We start from the raw sequence: 17867 nt of genomic DNA on the forward strand, positions 1-17867 counted from the left end.
ATATAATCTATTATTGTTAAAAATTATTAATCTAGCAAAACGTTTAATTTTAGCTAATACAGGGTTGGTCGAAACTGAATGAGTGTTTTCTCAAAGTTTGAGAGTATGAGTTTTCTCAAACGGAGCAGCCTGTAATGCCTGTAATGAGCATTGTAATGAAATGCTATTGTATGGCACTTTATTATTTCCCACCCTGCCAGTGAGAACTGAATTTATTTTTGAAATCCCTAACTTTATTTAATTATTAATTATTTTAAATATTGTAAACGATTAAAAAACAATCAAATTAAATTGAAATGAATAACCAGTGTATATCTTCCACATTTACTTCATATTTAACGTAGCCTGTACCATAACATTGCACAGATTATTATCCCTGTATAGCAACGATATACCATGAATGTGAATTCATACTTGAGAAATGTCCTATATCCAGTCTCACAAAAAAAGGGATTCCTCAAACATAATATATATGCAGACAAAATCAGCCAAAGTGATTTGCGATATCTAATTAAAGGCCCTACCAAGTTGGTTTTGTTGAATATAGCATGGAAGCACGACGATACTTTAGTGATAAGCGTATTTTTCGTAGTAGCTATAGTATGTTGTTTTATATTATGTATTACCTATATTAAATTAGTTTTAGTATGTTTCGTTTATCTAAAAAAATGTAAAACAAACAAAAATTCTGTTTTTCTTGTAGTTGTTTTTTCGTATAGATATTGTTTTATATTGTAGTAAATTGAATTTAGTTTTAGTATGTTCCGTTTGTTTGTAGAATTATATTTAATTAGATTTGCTTTAATTACTAAAATAAATAAATTTTCAATTATATTTTATGTATTTGTGGAAAAGGAAACCTAGCATTAGCGGCCACATTTCTATAACGGCCAATTGTTTTCTATTTTTAGTGGCCGGTATTGTCAGGTTTTACTGTACCAATAATATTTTATTAAATTATGAAATATTATTTAAATAAAAAATTTATAAACTTGATAAAAGAAAGTTTGCTTAGAATGTACTCCTCTATCTAATTATGGGGTTATTTTTAATAAAATAGTGTTCACCAATGAGAAGGGGTAACATCCACCCCCAGGATAAAAGCGCAAGTTGGTACCACATACTTTTTGTTTCTTGAGGTATCCTCTAACTACTTACCAATTTTCATGAAAATTGATGGAGGTTCAACGAAATCAGGGGTGAAAACATTCAGTGACTGCCTTTTTGGAAATATAAAAGATTAATTTTTTTCGTGATTGTCGATTTGTTAATTTTCTGATTTTTGGTTGCTATAAGGTTTAAAAAATTAATAAAAATTATAAATCATGCACATAAATGTAAAAAAATATTTATTTTACTTAATTAAACAAGATTGCTTGAGCCAGAATGCTGAAATCTGCATTTTTATCATTAAAAAAAAAGGTGGATTTCACCCCTAAAATGCAGAAAGCGCAACTTGGTGCCATATCACTTTTGTTTTTTGAAGTATCCTCTAACTCAGCGGTTCTCAATCTCTGGTACATGTACCACTGGTGGTATATTTCATTATTTGAGGTGGTACGCAAAACTCAAAACAGCCAAAATCAGCACCACCATTAGCACAATTATAGTTAATTAGATCACCTAGCTAGACAGGTATTTTAGTTAGGTGGTACCAAAAATAATAAAAAGTATTTGGTGGTACCTGACTCAAAAAGATTGAGAACCTCTGCTCTAACTAATCAACAAATTTCATGATAATCGATGAAGGTTCAAAGAAATCGTGGGTGAAAACATTCAGTGACTACACTTTCAGAAATATAGAAGAATAAGGTTTTCGTGATTTTCGACTTGTTAATTTTCGGATTTTTGGTTGCTATAAGGTTTGAAAAATTAAAAAAAAATGTAATTCATGCACATATATATAAAAAAATATTTATTTTTCTTAATTAAACGAGATTACTTGCGCCATAATGCGGAAATCTGCATTTTTTACAATTTAAAAAGTAGGGGTGTATTACATCCCTAAAATGCAAAAGCGCAAGTTGATGCTAGATATCTTTTATTACTTGAGGTATCCTCTAACTACTTACCGATTTTCATGAAAATCAATGAAGATTTAACAAAATAGGAAGTGAAAACTTAAAGTGACTGCACTTTCAGGAATCTAAAAAATAATTTTTAAAAAAGGGGTGTATTTCACCCCTAAAATGCAAAAAGCGCAAGTTGGCACTATGTCACCTTTGTTCCTTGAGGTATCCTTTAATCACTCACCAATTTTTATAAAAATCGATGGAGGTTCAACGAAATCTGAGGTAATAACTCATATCCACCTTCATTGACTCCACTAATCATATATATTCATTATTTAGCTAAAGCCATGACGTTCAAAATGCTATTCTTAGCATTGCATCTCAAAATGCTAAGAGGTATACTCAAGTGAGGTATCCACCTCACCCAAGTATACCTCTTTGTCTTTTATATCATGCTGTGTGTCTTTGCTGCTGTAGTGACTCTTTTTGAATTTGACGCGATAAAAACTTTCGATAAGATGCTGGTTGCAAGTGATACAAACATGTGAAAGATATGAATTTATTGACTCTAAAACACTAAATTAACCAGTAAAATATAGGATAAGTCCGTTACACTTTGAACTGTCTAAAGTTGGATAAAACACGACACGACCACTTTGAAGAGATTACGATGCACGTTAAGGGATTGTTTCACCCATATGACTTTGGTCGTGGTGACTCGACACGTATGCTTTACGAACCTTTCTTGGCTATTGCTTCTTGGCGACTGCCGTTATCGTATGACGATATAATATGTGGATATAGCGGTATAAAAATACCTCGTTGCCACGTCATAAGAAAAGGCATTAAATTAAAATAAAGTAGAAGAGGGCATAAACACTTTTCCATTTCTCTTTTTCCTTGTACTGAACTTTCCGGTCTTTAACATGAATTGCTCTTATGTCTTCTAGGTCTTTCTCTATACCTGGGCCATATTGGGGTTGTTTTCATTCTTATTTCGACCTCTCTTGTTACATTGTGGCCCAGCACTGTTCTCATTATTTTTCTTTCAATTCTTTCCTCTGTTCTCTCTTTTCCGATTTTCCCTATTGTTACTCCAGTAAAATCAACAATATTTATATTTCATATTTATTTCCACTTGCATTTCCTTTTCCTGTCGTTAAACTCCGTATCTGAATAGGACTTATATAAAACCAACTATTTATTGTATAATTATCTTCATTTAACTGGTGGCAGCTTGCTGTGTCTTACTTCTGATTAGCAGATGGAATAGTTTATTAAGTTCTTTCATAATAATAACTTTTAATTGGTTGTACACATTACTCGCTTAATTGTTTAATAGCAGGAAATTACACACATAATTTCTTCTCTGATAAGGCAGGTTGTTAATGGTATGTATAAAAATAATACATTGATTTTTATCTTTATAAATAATAACAATACCAATACCTATGTATACAACAAACCAACAGACAGCACATAAGTTATTTGTAATTTGTGATAAAAATATTTAAACTTATTCTTCTTGATCTACCCTTTTTTCGCTTTTATTTGTCTTTAACTGATCTCCTCAAAAAAGACAAATTTAATGAGAAAGTAATATTTTAGGTATAACGTTTAGAACTTTTGAGGAGTTATGCTTCCTATGAGTTATGCCTTTACAGCTAGCCTTCACATCATGTAAAACTTTAGAGCGTAGAAACCGGAACGGGCGACCATGATGGTACTCCATGAGCTGTCAGTGGCCTTTACTATTTCGTTAACTTCATTTCTTTTCTTTCTTCGTTTATTTATAATTCCATTTTGTTTTGCATTTTTTTACCTCCGATTCATGTTGCGATGTTCTTCCATTTAATGTATTTTCACAATTCCACTTCTTAAATTTATTTCAATACCATTTTCCTTACGGTTTTCCATATCTTTTAACTTGATTTTTCATTTCAATTGGCGCTTATAAAAAACTTTCTTAACTATATTTACCCATTTATTTCTTCGTAATTATTCCTGACTGTTAATTTGTATGATACTCTGGGCTAATTAGCAGAATTCATGGAAAAGTTATTTACCAGCAATTTTATTGCTGGAATGGAATTATAAGATCCTATATATTAATAATATAGGTATGCAACTTTACAACAAAAACACCCAAATAAAAATTCACCGCAATTAAATTCTGCATAGAGATATGTTTTTCCCGATTTGCTACGACGAAAATTTTCCTCGGAAAATGCGGGTTTTCCCAACAAAAACTCTAATTTTCAAATAAAGTTTTAGGTAAGTAATTATTAATCAATAATTAAATAACTTAGTGACATCAAAGCTTTCTTGGTATAGATTGTAATTCCAGAAGCTAGTGAAAATTAAACGAATATTTTAGCAATAATTCAATTGTTAATTAACAATTTACGATCGCAATAATAACCAAAATAATTATGATACATTGATCAAACTTATAAAGATTATAAATATGAGATGCTTATTTAATATTTTATCGACAAAATATAAATTTTTCGTTTTTTGCATAATCTTTAAATTTTGAAAAAAGAATAGTTATAATACGCTGATCTAATTAGTAAAGTACAAAGAAAGGTTATTCACCAGCAATTTTATTGCTGGAATCGAATATTATGATCCTATATATTAATAATATAGGTATGTAAAGTCCGCAGATAGTGTGCTACTTTTTTTATTAACAAAATGGCGCCCCCAAATCGTGTTTTTTTCAATTATTGGTCTATAACTCCGAATATTTTAACTTTACACCAAAAACACCCCAATTTAATTCTACATAGAGGCATGTTTTTCCCGATTTGCTCCGACGAAAATTTTCTTCGGAAAATGTGGGTTTCCCAACAGAATCTCTATTTTTCAAATAAATTTTTTGGGCAAGTAATTATTTATAGATAATTAAATAACTTGGTGAAATAAAAGCTTTCTTGGTATAGATTATAACTGCAGAAGCCGGTGAAAATTAAACGAATATTTTAGCAACAATTCAATTGTTAATTAACAATTTACAGTCGCAATAACAACCAAAATAATCATAAGACATTGATCAAACTTAGAAAGATTATAAAGATGTGATGCCTATTTAATATTTTGTCGACAAAATATAAATGTTTCATTTTTTTGCATAATCTTTAAATGTTTAAAAAATAGTTATAAACAAATTAACATTTCTCAGAAATTGTTTATTATATTCTAATTTTAAAAAATATTTAAAATGCGTATTTCAAAGGTCTTGAAAATGAATGCTTTAAAAAAATTTTCCAACCATTTGCAAAAAAGTTATGAAACAGCAAAGTAAATATACGATTGCTCCGTTGTTTATAATTTGTTTTAATTGTTTCAAAGCTTTAAAGTGAGTCTATGGTACAATTTAATTACTCACAAAGAATATCAAATATTAGTTCAATGGTTATATTTTAATCAAAGACTAAAAATACTTTTTTTTGTAATTTTTAGCGCGAAAGTAGGCTTGATACAGAGCCGGAGCTAAAATGTTCACTCGAAGCGACTGACACGCAGCATACCTAATACTATAATTTTATTTATTAAGTGTACGTCGCGCGGCGGTCGTCGCTTCGAGTGAAAATTTTAGCTACAGTACTGTATTAGTCTACTTTCGCGCGTGTAAATTACAAAAAAATATATTTATAATCTTTAATTAAAATATAACCATTAAACTAATAATCGATATTTTTTGTAAATAATTAGCTTGTACTTTAAACTCACTTTTTTGCAAATGGTTGCAAAAAAGTTTTAAAGCATTCATTTTCAAGATATTTGAAATACGCATTTTAACTATTTTTTAAAATTAGAATATAATAAAAACTCTCTGAGAAACGTTAATTTGTTTATAACTATTTTTTTAAACATTTAAAGATTATGCAAAAAAATAAAAAATTATATTTTGTCGACAAAATGTTAAATAGGCAAAAATGTCGACAAAATGTTAAATCTTTATAAGATTTCAAAGTTTGATCAGTATATCATAATTATTTTGGTTATTATTGCGACCGTAAATTATTAATTAACAATCGAATTGTTGCTAAAATATTCGTTAAATTTTCACCAGCTTCTGGAACTATAATCTAAACCAAGAAGGCTTTTAAGTCACTAAATTATTTAGTTATTGGTAGATAATTACTTATCTAAAACTTTATTTGAAAATGAAAGATTTTGTTAGGAAAACCCGCATTTTCCGAGAAAAATTTTCGTCGGAGAAGATCGGGAAAAACATTTCTCTATGCAGAATTTAATTGCGGTGAATTTTTATTTGAGTGTTTTTGTTGTAAAGTTAAAATCTTCGGAGTTATAGAGCAATAATTGAAAAAAACACGATTTTCGGTTGCCATTTTGTTTATAGAAAAAGTAGCACACTATCTGCGGACTTTGCATACCTATATAATCATAAGCTTCGATTCCAGCAATAAAATTGCTGGTAAATAACTTTTCCCAAAAATGGCCTATTCTCCGATAATCAGCCCAGACTATGAGTAGATAATGCTTTTATATTTTTTTTGCTTTTTTAAACGGTCTATTTAATATATCCATGGTTTCAATTCCATTGTCATAATTTTAATATTGTTTAAAGTTTTCTGTATCTTAGTTTTTGTAAATATCTTTTTTGAAAATCACAAATTGTAAGATTAACTCTTTGTTTTTGTTGTTTCGAGATTTGAAGCCGTTACTAATGTCTTCAGCATAGAGCTTCAGTGAAAACGCGCCATCGTGTTCTATTTTGCGGTCATTCCAAGACTTTCACCATATTCCAAGATTTTCCTTGACCTATTATCCCGTCCATGATGGATCTTCTCCAAGTTTGTACTGAACGTCCTCTTTTTAGTTTTGCTTGGAGATTCCACTCTAGGGCAGTCTTTGCAATACTGGAGCTATTTTTTGGGAGTGTGTGGCCGATTCAGCCCTACTTTCTGGACTTTATTTTATATTCTACCCTCTTTTGTTCGGTCAGGTATAGCAAATCTTCTTTTCTGATGATGATAGGCTAGAAAATACGAACAATTCTTCCTCTTCGCAGGCATTTATTAACAAAAACTTCCAGTTTGTCTGTAAAGGTTTTTGTCACTTTCCAGGTTTCACATCCGTAGAATATTTGGATCTTTGTATTATACTGACCAGACCTCCAAACAGGGTTATGCATGCTGAATGCTTATTGACTTGTTGAGCTTTTCGTATCCTCACATGAATATCGTCTTCTGTGCTTTCACTTTCTGTTATGACACTTAAATTATAGATTTGGTTTTATTAATATTAATTTTCAAACCTACTTTATTGGCTTCAATGGAAAGTCTTTCCAATTGGTCAGCCACATCTTAGATCGCTTGGGCGTGTGGTTAACGTCCATTGTATCCCTCTCGTGTCGGAGTCTAGTTTGGAGAGAACATAGTATACAATTATGTTAAAAAGAAACGGAGAAAACACACATCGGTGTCTGACTCCAGTAAGTACGCCAAATTCGTCATTAATCCCATTGTGTGTCGTGCTTCATTTTGCCTCAGCCTACAGTGAATGGAAATTATTTTTCCACCTACCTCTACCGAAAGTATACTTTTTCGGACCTGATTGTAGGGAGCAAAGTTGTACTTTTCCTCCCTAGGGAGGAAAATATTTTTCCTCCCTAGGGAGGAAAAGTAAAAGTGACGTCATGGTATTTCATTCATGAAATATAACTTATTGACGCCCTGTACAATATATATTTTCTATTACGTAAGTATCTATACATTTTAACGTTTATTTAAAAACACTCTGTATTTTGCAGAATGGTAAAAAACAGTAAATTGTTATTCTGATTTAACAATGTTTACATTAATAATTTGACTTATATTTGACAGTTGACAGTTATATTGTACCTACTTGCTAGTTTAAGTTCTAATAAATTTTGTTGGTTAGTTACATAAATAAATTAAGTAAAAATGATAAAATGACTTGTTATTTGAGGAAGGTGGAAAAACCATATGTATAACATGGGAGTAAAGTGCCTTTTCCTCCCTTGAATGATTACTGCCCTCCGCTACGCGTCGGGCAGTAAACTTCATTCTCGGGAGGAAAAGAAGCACTTTCCTCCCTTGTTATACAAATAGCTATTTTACGGTATGTTTATTAGCTCTAAAATTTTCCATATATCGGCATGAAATAAGCTCTCAAAGGCACCCCCGAAGTCAACAAAAGCTATTGTTGATTTTGATTGTTCCACTAATACCCTCGCCTCTTTCATACTTTACGATTTTGGTCGTCACGACAAACGGTCGTCAGACCGTTTGTCGTGCTCATCGTACTTTCACACTTTACGACAGTATTCATCTTATTGTCGTAGAGTAGAGAGCACAAGGCGTAGAATGAATCGGGCAAAAATTTTGGCGTTATGGTTAATTTATCGCCGTAAAAAAAGACAGAGACGTAATCGCCTACATTGGATGCATCCAATCAATGGAAGAAGAGAAGAAGTAGGTTTATATCATACACTTTTTGGAAATTTAAGAAATTACCAAAATAATTTTTTTTATTATTTCCGCATGTCAGTGACAAAGAATTTCCTCGCCCTTCTTATATATTGGTAGTATTAAATTGCTTTCCCATTTGGGATCCTTTTCTCCTTCCATGCATCTTTGCATATTGTCCACAGCCAGTCTTTCCCTTTCTCTCTTAAGTATTTGATCATTTCTGGTGCAATTTGATCCTCCCCTGGAGTTTTACCTACCTTTAATTTTCGTATCGCTTCTAACAGTTCTTCTCTTGAAATCTCTCTCATGTCATTTATTTCTCTCAGCCTTTCTTGCGGTGTACTTCCAAATTTTTCTTTTTACAAGTTATCAAAATACAAAACATTAAATTACGTACATTTTGTTTTTGTTCGCCCTGATCATCTTTGGTAATCCCAGCTTATTAAATTAAATGCTTGCTTTAAGGATTGTTGTCCCAGTTCAGTAGCAATATGTTGTATAAAAAAATATATACCTATTTTGTTAATAAATACAATTCGATTAGTGAACAATATTGTTATAGGGCTCAATTTTCATCTTTCAATATTTAACAGATCCGTCTAAAAAACTGATTTTAGATTATTTAATATACCGATTATATTAATATCTATACATATTTAAATAAGCATTAATAAAACACGAATATATATCTTCGTTTAGGTCACTGGACACTAAACTGTGCTATAAAAGAATATTTAAAATATTAACAAGAAATTTTAGATACTCCCGATGAAACATTTATGATTTAATTTTTATAATAGGGTACATTGATAATAATGCATTTTATAATAGGGTCTATTCCTCGGCACTTTGAAAAAGTCATAAACATTGTTAATGCTGAAATTTTTGTCCTCACAATAAGATAATACCAACCAGATGCTTACCTATGTATTGTATCTATTTAGGTAAAAATTACCCATCTATATTGTCTGCCATTATGTAGGTACGTTCCACTGGATTCACTAATACTGCACGACTAACTGTCGTTAAGTATGAAAGCACTGATTTATGCCCGTGGTTCACTGATAGCATATCACGACATGACCGTCGTCCATTGCAGTGACATTGGACGACAGCCGAAGAGCAACGGCACGACAGTTAGTCGTGGTCGTCCTGTGTGAAAGGCTCCGTACATTACTGTATTGGACTAATGGAATGTACGACAAACTGTCGTTACGACCGTTTGTCGTGACGACCGAATTCGTAAAGTATGAAATAGGCCTCACAGTATTAATGTAGTCTATGCACGAGAATTCTGGTCTAAAGTTTGCTTGATTAACTCGAAATTCAACTTTGTGTCTTTTTAATATGATGGTCGCGAAAACCTCTCCAATTTTTGCAGTGTGAGTTTGCCCTTTTTTGGAAGCTTAATAATGTTACCTTTTTCCAGTCCGTTTGAATGCGATTGGTTTCCCTCATCTCTTGGATTGTGGGGAGCAAAAGTTCAGCAGCAAAATAAACATAATTTAAATTAAAATTGTAGTTATCTACAAGTATTATCCAATTAGTCCAGAAAGCCACTGCGCTTCCGCTAGGAAAAATATTCTGATTCGGATTTTTTACACAATCTTACTCAAAAAGGACTCCTTTTAACAAATTTGCATGTTGCCAGGACCAAAAAGTGGTCAAAAATTGTTTAAACGTTTTTTTTTTTGTTTTTTTCCTAAATTTTTTTTTTTGCATGGAAAAAAGTTTTTTTAGGTTTTTCGGATCATTCCGAACAGAAAAGGTCTTTAGTGACTTTTCTCTAAAAATGATAGTTTTTGACATATAAGCGATTAAAAATTGAAAAATTTCGAAATCGGCCATTTTTAACCCTCAAAAACTATGTGAAAAACTGAAAATTTGAATGTTGCCAAGGTAGGTAGATATTCTTTAAACATCGATTGATGAAATCCCGAAGAGTTTTTTGCAATACAATATTCAAAACTCCTTTGTTTTTTAATTGCTAATCAAGCGTGCGCGACACTATTTTCCACCGACAGTATGGTGCAAATGAAAGGAATAAATTCGTTATTTCGTAAACCGGCGACTTTAAGGAAAAATCCCGAAACAGGTCGATTTTATTTTTAAGTTATGATATTGTGGCATATATGGTATACTAGTGACGTCATTCGTCTGGGCGTGATGACGTAATCGATGATTTTTTTAAATGAGAATAGGGGTCGTGTGGTAGCTCATTTGAAAGGTTCTTCAATTCTCTATTCAGTAATGTAAACATTTACATAATTATTTATACAGTGTGTCCTTCTACTTCTTTTTTTGTCAAATAATTTAATTTAATAAAAATTTTTTGGACACCCTGTATAAATAATTATGTAAATGTTTATATTACTGAATAGAGAATTGAAGAACCTTTCAAATGAGCTAGCAAACGACCCCTATTCTCATTTAAAAAAATCATCGATTACGTCATCACGTCCAGATGGATGACGTCACTAGTATACCATATATGCCACAATATCATAACTTAAAAATAAAAATCGACCGGTTTCGGGATTTTTCCTTAAAGTCGCCGGTTTACGAAATAACGAATTTATTCCTTTCATTTGCACCATACTGTCGGTGGAAAATATGTCGCGCACGCTTGATTAGCAATTAAAAAACAAAGCAGTTTTGAATATTGTATTGCAAAAAACTCTTCAGGATTTCATCAATCGATGTTTAAAAAATATCTACCTACCTTGGCAACATTCAGATTTTTAGTTTTTCACGTAGTTTTTGAGGGTTAAAAATGGACGATTTCCCAATTTTTCAATTTTTAATCGCTTATATGTCAAAAACTATCATTTTTAGAGAAAAGTCACTAAAGACCTTTTCTGTTCGGAATAATCCAAAAAACCTAAAAAAAACTTTTTTCCATGCAAAAAAAAAAATTTGGAAAAAAACAAAAAAAAAACGTTTAAAAAATTTTTGACCACCTTTTGGTCCTGGCAACATGCAAATTTGTTAAAAGGAGTCCTTTTTGAGTAAGATTGTGCAAAAAATCCGAATTAGAATATTTTTCCTAGCGGATGCGGCAGTGGCTTTCTGGACTAATAAAATAGTAAATAATCTCTTGTACAGAGCAGCTATTAAATAAATTAGTTTACTAAAAAAATTTATTGAGTTTATTAATTCCACACATCGTATGTTTCATATAGTTCCCATTGATACACAATAATTTGAAATACCATAATCTATGTCTAGTAGTGGGATCCTAAATATGTATCATCATTTGGAAATTGAATGAATCGTTTGAATATTGTCATGTAGACAAAAAATTATCATCAATATATGCTCGATTTATATTTTTATCAAATAAATCATTATCCTACTGTAGAAGTAAAGTGACATACTCATAAATAAGTCGTTAATTTATACAAGCGACAAAATGTATTCTTAATGACTTACGAAATTGGTTGGTTAGGAAAATTTTAAACGTTCACGTATATACACGTTATTTTATTAAAAGGAACTTACAAAAGAAAAGAGCAGAAAACCCATGGACACATTTTGTGATAGTCCATCAATAACAATGCTAGCAAGGGAATTGGTCTGCTACTAAAGGAAATAAAGAGAATCCGAAATAGAGAGTTGGCAAGCAATCAAAAACCTAAAAATTTATAATAACACAAAACCAAGAATTTGCTACAATGAGAAAGAAGTAAACAAATAGGGTATATATCCAACCTGACGCTTTAAAAGGTATCAATCAAAGAATGTAGCAAGGAATAAGTAAGCAAAGCGCTACCCCTGATACAGATTAAACCTAAGTTTGACTTCGACAAATCCTACAAATCGAAACAATACAAAATACAACATATGGAGTCAAACGTGACAAATGCGTATTGCATATACACCGATGGCTCCAAAATGGTATCAAGGATGCGGGATATAAATATACTCCAGACCACTGAGCCTAAGTTAAGGACACAAGATAGGCCTAAGACTTAGGGCTTGGTAATCTTTTTGGCTGGTCAACCACAACAATCGCGTTAACAGTGAAATTACCAAACATGTCACTCCCACACGCAAACCGTCAAACGATGGTAAAAAGGGCAAGGATGTAGACTTGCCAAGGTAACGCTAAGGAACATTAAGAAGTCAGCATCAGGAAAGTACTTGAGAATGACCAGGAAAAACCGGGTGTTTCTTTTATGTTTTTCTGTACTTGAATTCTGCGAAGTTAATAACATATATTCTCTTTCTTCTTTTGGCATCATAACCCTGGATGGGTCTTTGCCTGTCTGACTATGTTCTTCCATTCAGATCTCTCTTGTGCCCTTCTCCGCCATTGTCTTATATTCATGGTTTTCAGGTCGTCTTCCACGTCATCTAACCATCTTGTTCTGGGCCTTCCTTTTTTCCGCCTTCCTAACGGCTTCCATTGCAATAGTTTCTTTGTTGTTTTTGAGTCTTTGACTTTTCACAAATCTTACAATAATTCCTATACCTTTCATTCCATTCATTAACCTCGCCGTTTCTCCTGATTCTCGATGTGCCGTTTTCATCTTGCTCCGGGCCATATCCTTTTCTCAGTATTTTTCTCTCGAATGTTCTCAGTTGAGCTTTATTATTACAGATCGCCCAACCACGGCGGGTGTAATTTCCTCACCAAAATAATCTTTTGCCTACGTTTGGAAGGGTATGTCATAATCCCACAGGTATTTTCCTCACCAAAATCGAAGTGGTAACTTCAGGTAGTTTTTACTAAAAGGCATACAAGGGAATTATTTATCTACCTACTATAAAATTACAGAGGTACCTATAATAACTAATTAATTAATTATAGTATTTTCTTTTTAGTCACAATTGGAATTTTTGACAAAATGGAATGTTTAATAGAAAGTAATCGCGATAAACCTTTACTGGTATTTGAAAATTTATTTTTTATAAAGTGAAAGTTTTAAAAAGTAAAGAAGTGTTCTGGAGGTGTAATAAAACAACTTGTAGTGCGACATTATTTACTATTGGTGCAAATTTTACAATATCTAGAAGTAGCCTACAACATAATCATGAACCAGATCGTCAGAAGATAGATCGGAAAATTGTTTCTAACTTTTGTAAACGTAAAGCCGAAGAGAATATTACTGAAAAACCAGCAAAAATTATACGCCAAGAGCTTGCAGCTAATTTGTCTGAAACAAATCTACGATTGATGTCAGTTACATAAGAAAAAATATATTTATACAGCGTGTCTACTTAAGTTGGAAACATATGGGAAACTTTTTTGTTATTCATTTTACGAAAAAAAGTTATTCTTTATAAAAAGTTCTGCATGCTCTAAAACCTAAGATTCAATCATCAGATATCAAATTTTGTCAATATTATACGAGGTATGTCAAAAATATGAACTTCGTTCAAGAGTAAAGTACCTTTATTTCTCTCAATATCGAAAATTCTTATTATGAAAAGTTGTTTGGAAATAAAAACTAAGATCAAATATGCAATTACATGCTTCTAATTGGAAAAAGATATTTTCCAAATTTTTCTCAAATTTATTGATACTAACTTCGTTTTTATTTATTACACATACGATAACTCTTTTATTATTACTTTTACGGAAAAAAGGTATTCTTTATAAAAAGCTCTGTACGTCCTAAGACCGAAGATGCAACCATCAGATATCACATTTTATTAATTTTATACGAGGTATGTCAAAAAATATGAATTTCACTCAAGAGTAAAGTACCTTTATTTTTCACAATATTGAAAAAGGTTATTAAAAAAGTTGTTTAGAATTAAAAACTATGTTTCAATATGCAATTACATCCTTCTAATTGAAATATTGTGAAATATAAAGGTACTATAATCTTGAGCAAATTTCATATTTTTTGACACACCTCGTATAAAATTAATAAAAGTTGATATATCTTGGTTGTGTCTTAGGTTTTAGACCATGCAAAGCTTTTTATGAAGAATAACTTTTTTTCGTAAAATGAATAATAAACGAGTTATCATATTTGTAATAATTAATAACGATGTTGGGTATCCATAAATTTGAGAAAAATTTTTTTTTTCAATTACAAGCATGTAATTGCATATTTGATCTTAGTTTTTAATTCCAAACAACTTTTTATCATAAGAATTTTCGATATTGAGAGAAATAAATGTACTTTACCCTTGACCGAAATTCATATTTTTTGACATACCTCGTATAATATTGAGAAAATTTGATATCTGATGATTGAATCTTAGGTTTTGGGGCATGCAGAACTTTTTATAAAGAATAACTTTTTTTCGTCAAATTAATAATAAAAAAATTTCCCATATGTTTCCAACTTAAGTAGACACGCTGTATAATTATCGACGAAAAATGATGCCTGGTCGACTTCCTTCCAATATTGATAAGGTTCAAGAATTTGTGAAGAAGTGTGCTTAAAAAACAACCAAGGGGGAAAATTTTCTCTTTATAAACTGTATCAAAAGTAAGATAATTGTGAAACAAATATAAGACTTTTAGCCACATTGAATTTTATATATTATATTGATGGCACATTTTCTTACTGGACCAGATATTATTTGCAATTATTCACTATTCATGAGCTAATTAATGGGCATTATATTTCTTTATTATACTGTTTTCTGCCAAACAAAAAAAAAACAGAAACTTACAACAATCGTTTTTATTTGTTAAAATCAGAAATTATTAAAGCTCTCAAAATTGAGTTTAATCCTAGTAAAATTTTTGTAGATTTTGAAAAAGCTATATATAGGGTGTCCAGAGACTCTACCGACAAACGAAGACAGGAGATTGTTCAGATAATTTTAAGACAATTTAGCTCAATTCACCTTGCCCGAAAATGCTTCCTAAGGGAGCTGGAGCTCTTTGAAAATGAAGTATTATATTGTAATTAGTTTTTCTTAAATACCTCCAGAACGCTTTAATTTAGAAAAACGAAAATCGGTACGTATATTTATCTTCCAGAGATAAATAGATTCCATCCATTGCGAATTTCTAGTACCGATCATAGGCGTACTTTTTAGACAGGGCAACGGTTATTTTATCACATAACTTTTTGTCTTTAACTTTTAAGCATTTTTGACACTGATTTATTAAATTGTTAGGTATTCTAGTACTAAAAGGTACTCTTGCTTTAAGTCGGTAGGACAAACGGATTTCTAGAAAAATCGATTTGAAAAATTTTCGTTTTTAGAATTTGAAAAAAAAAAATTAAAAAATTTTCAAAAAAACCTGTGTATTTTACCAACTTATAGCAAGAGTAACTTTTAGTACCAGAATACCTCATAACTTAATAATCTAGAGTCAAAAATGCTTAAAAATTAAAGACAAAAATGTTATGCGATAAAATAACCGTTGACTTACCCAAAACGGACTCATATGACCCGTACTAGAAATTTGCAATAAATGAAATCGAGTCATCTCTGAAATATAAATAAACGTACCAGTTTTCGGATTTCTAAATGGTTTTTTTTTTATTTTTTTGGAAATTAAAAAAAAAAGAAAAATTTTCAAATCGATTTTTCTAGAAAACGGTGTATCCTATCGACTTAAAACAAGAGTACTAGAGAGACATAATGTTCTGTAAATAGTCATTTTGGTTCTTTTGTCTGATAATTTCGATGTCATCAATCTTTTATTAGTATAGTATGTACGATTCCCACTGGAAATACGTGTATTAATTTTGATAATTACGGAATTCTTCTGATTTATTTCTGTGACCAGAATAACATATTATATGGAATTAATTTTGAAGGCAAGAATTTGTCACAATACGTTAAAAGGAATGCTTGTTAATCAGTTATTAAAATATTTGTCTGGCAACTGGTAGAACCATTGTTATTGTTTTTTTTGTTCAATATATTCATTCCCATTGAACATCGAATAATTAAAATTCCAAAAACTGTAAAAGTAAATGTTGTCGACAGTTAACAACTTTGTCCTGTTGTTTGGTAAATTCTAAAGGTGTTACGAGTAATCCACGATTTATTCACCATTTAGTTATTTTGTTACATTTTTTCTACGATTTCATTAGTAAAAGAATGTACCAGTTGCACGATAATATTCAAAAGTTTTCAAGCATTACTAAAATAGTCAAAGTCAAGTTAAAAGGACGTCAGATTGTTAAAATTGGTTGACTACAGTATTTTAATAACAATAAGACAATTTATTTTGCAACTATTTTCTTTTTGCCTGTTTTTTACTAAATAAAAAATCACAATGCATTCTAATATAACATTTTTATAGAATGTACTTCCAACACTTCTACTAGACTTAAAAGGCCTATTGTGGCTCATCCCTAGGTTAAAGTTATCGCTTCGGGTGGGTTGTGATTGCGCGCAGCGGTCAAATACCTCCTGCGGTTCTCTCACTCTATTACCCGTAAGTTAGGTTTGGACCGAAGGGTTAGGTCTTCCTCCTTTCTGACCGCTGCGCGCAATTGCAGTCTGCCCATCGCTTCAGCCCAGCATTTGTAACCAAGTCTTTTGTGGCCTATGGTGACACTTCTACGAAGTCGGTACGACTCGAGTTGATAATGCTCAAATGTGTTGAGCCTTATCCTATCTAACCCTGATTCCCTGAGCAGTCTCACAGAACGTGTTCCGCTCCGCCGTATCATCATCAACCGTTCATGTGTTCCTAGAGCAACAATTGAATTGTTAATTAAAAATTTACGGTCGCTATAATAACCACAATATTTATGATACATAAGAATAACTATGATTTGTCTATAAAAAGCACTGTACCTATCTAATGTATTTTACATAATTTAAATCGGACTATTTAAGCGGCCACAGGAATATTTTAAAATTATAAACAATTTCTTGGCTTATAAACAAATAGAATATCTCAGAAAATATTAAATTAAATTAAATCATGAAAACGGTATTGGAAAAAAAGCGGCAGGACGCTTCTTTTAAAAGAAAAAACGTTTAATTGTGATGAGTGGTTATTTAGATACAGCCGGTCAAAGTTGACCGGCATTTACGGCAAAAAAATAAGCAATAGGATCATAATATTGTCGAACCATCACCTTTTTATTTCGGTCCTCTTTCTCCACACCAATTTTCATATCTTTAAAATACTCATATTTTATTATAATAAAAACTATCGATATTACGCGTGAAAATTGCCAAAAATAGCAAAATTACAATCAAAAATTAGGTTGGAGAAAATGTAATCTCAAAGTTCAAAATCGGTATAAGTTAAAAAAATGCATTTTCTCGGCTTCCCATGAAGCAATTTTCTTCATTCTTTTTTTGTTCCCAAGTAACTCGAGTAGAGCCATCTAACTAACGTATTAATAAATGTCAAACTTGCTTTTGTTTTGTTGTAATAGATTAATTTATTTATAAGAAAAGAAACCTACATATTTTTTCCAATTGTAGACTTTTTTTAAATAAACTT

At 31.2% G+C, this 17867-nt stretch overlaps 1 protein-coding gene across 2 annotated transcripts in view; it reads left to right on the forward strand.

The window, feature by feature from the left end:
- Positions 1-17867, forward strand: part of LOC126887246 (transcription factor kayak) — a 225338-nt gene that overhangs the window by 61132 nt on the left and 146339 nt on the right. The gene's annotated exons all lie outside the window — the stretch shown is intronic.

Source organism: Diabrotica virgifera, chromosome 6, assembly GCF_917563875.1.
Source record: "Diabrotica virgifera virgifera chromosome 6, PGI_DIABVI_V3a".
Classification (NCBI taxonomy): domain Eukaryota; kingdom Metazoa; phylum Arthropoda; class Insecta; order Coleoptera; family Chrysomelidae; genus Diabrotica; species Diabrotica virgifera.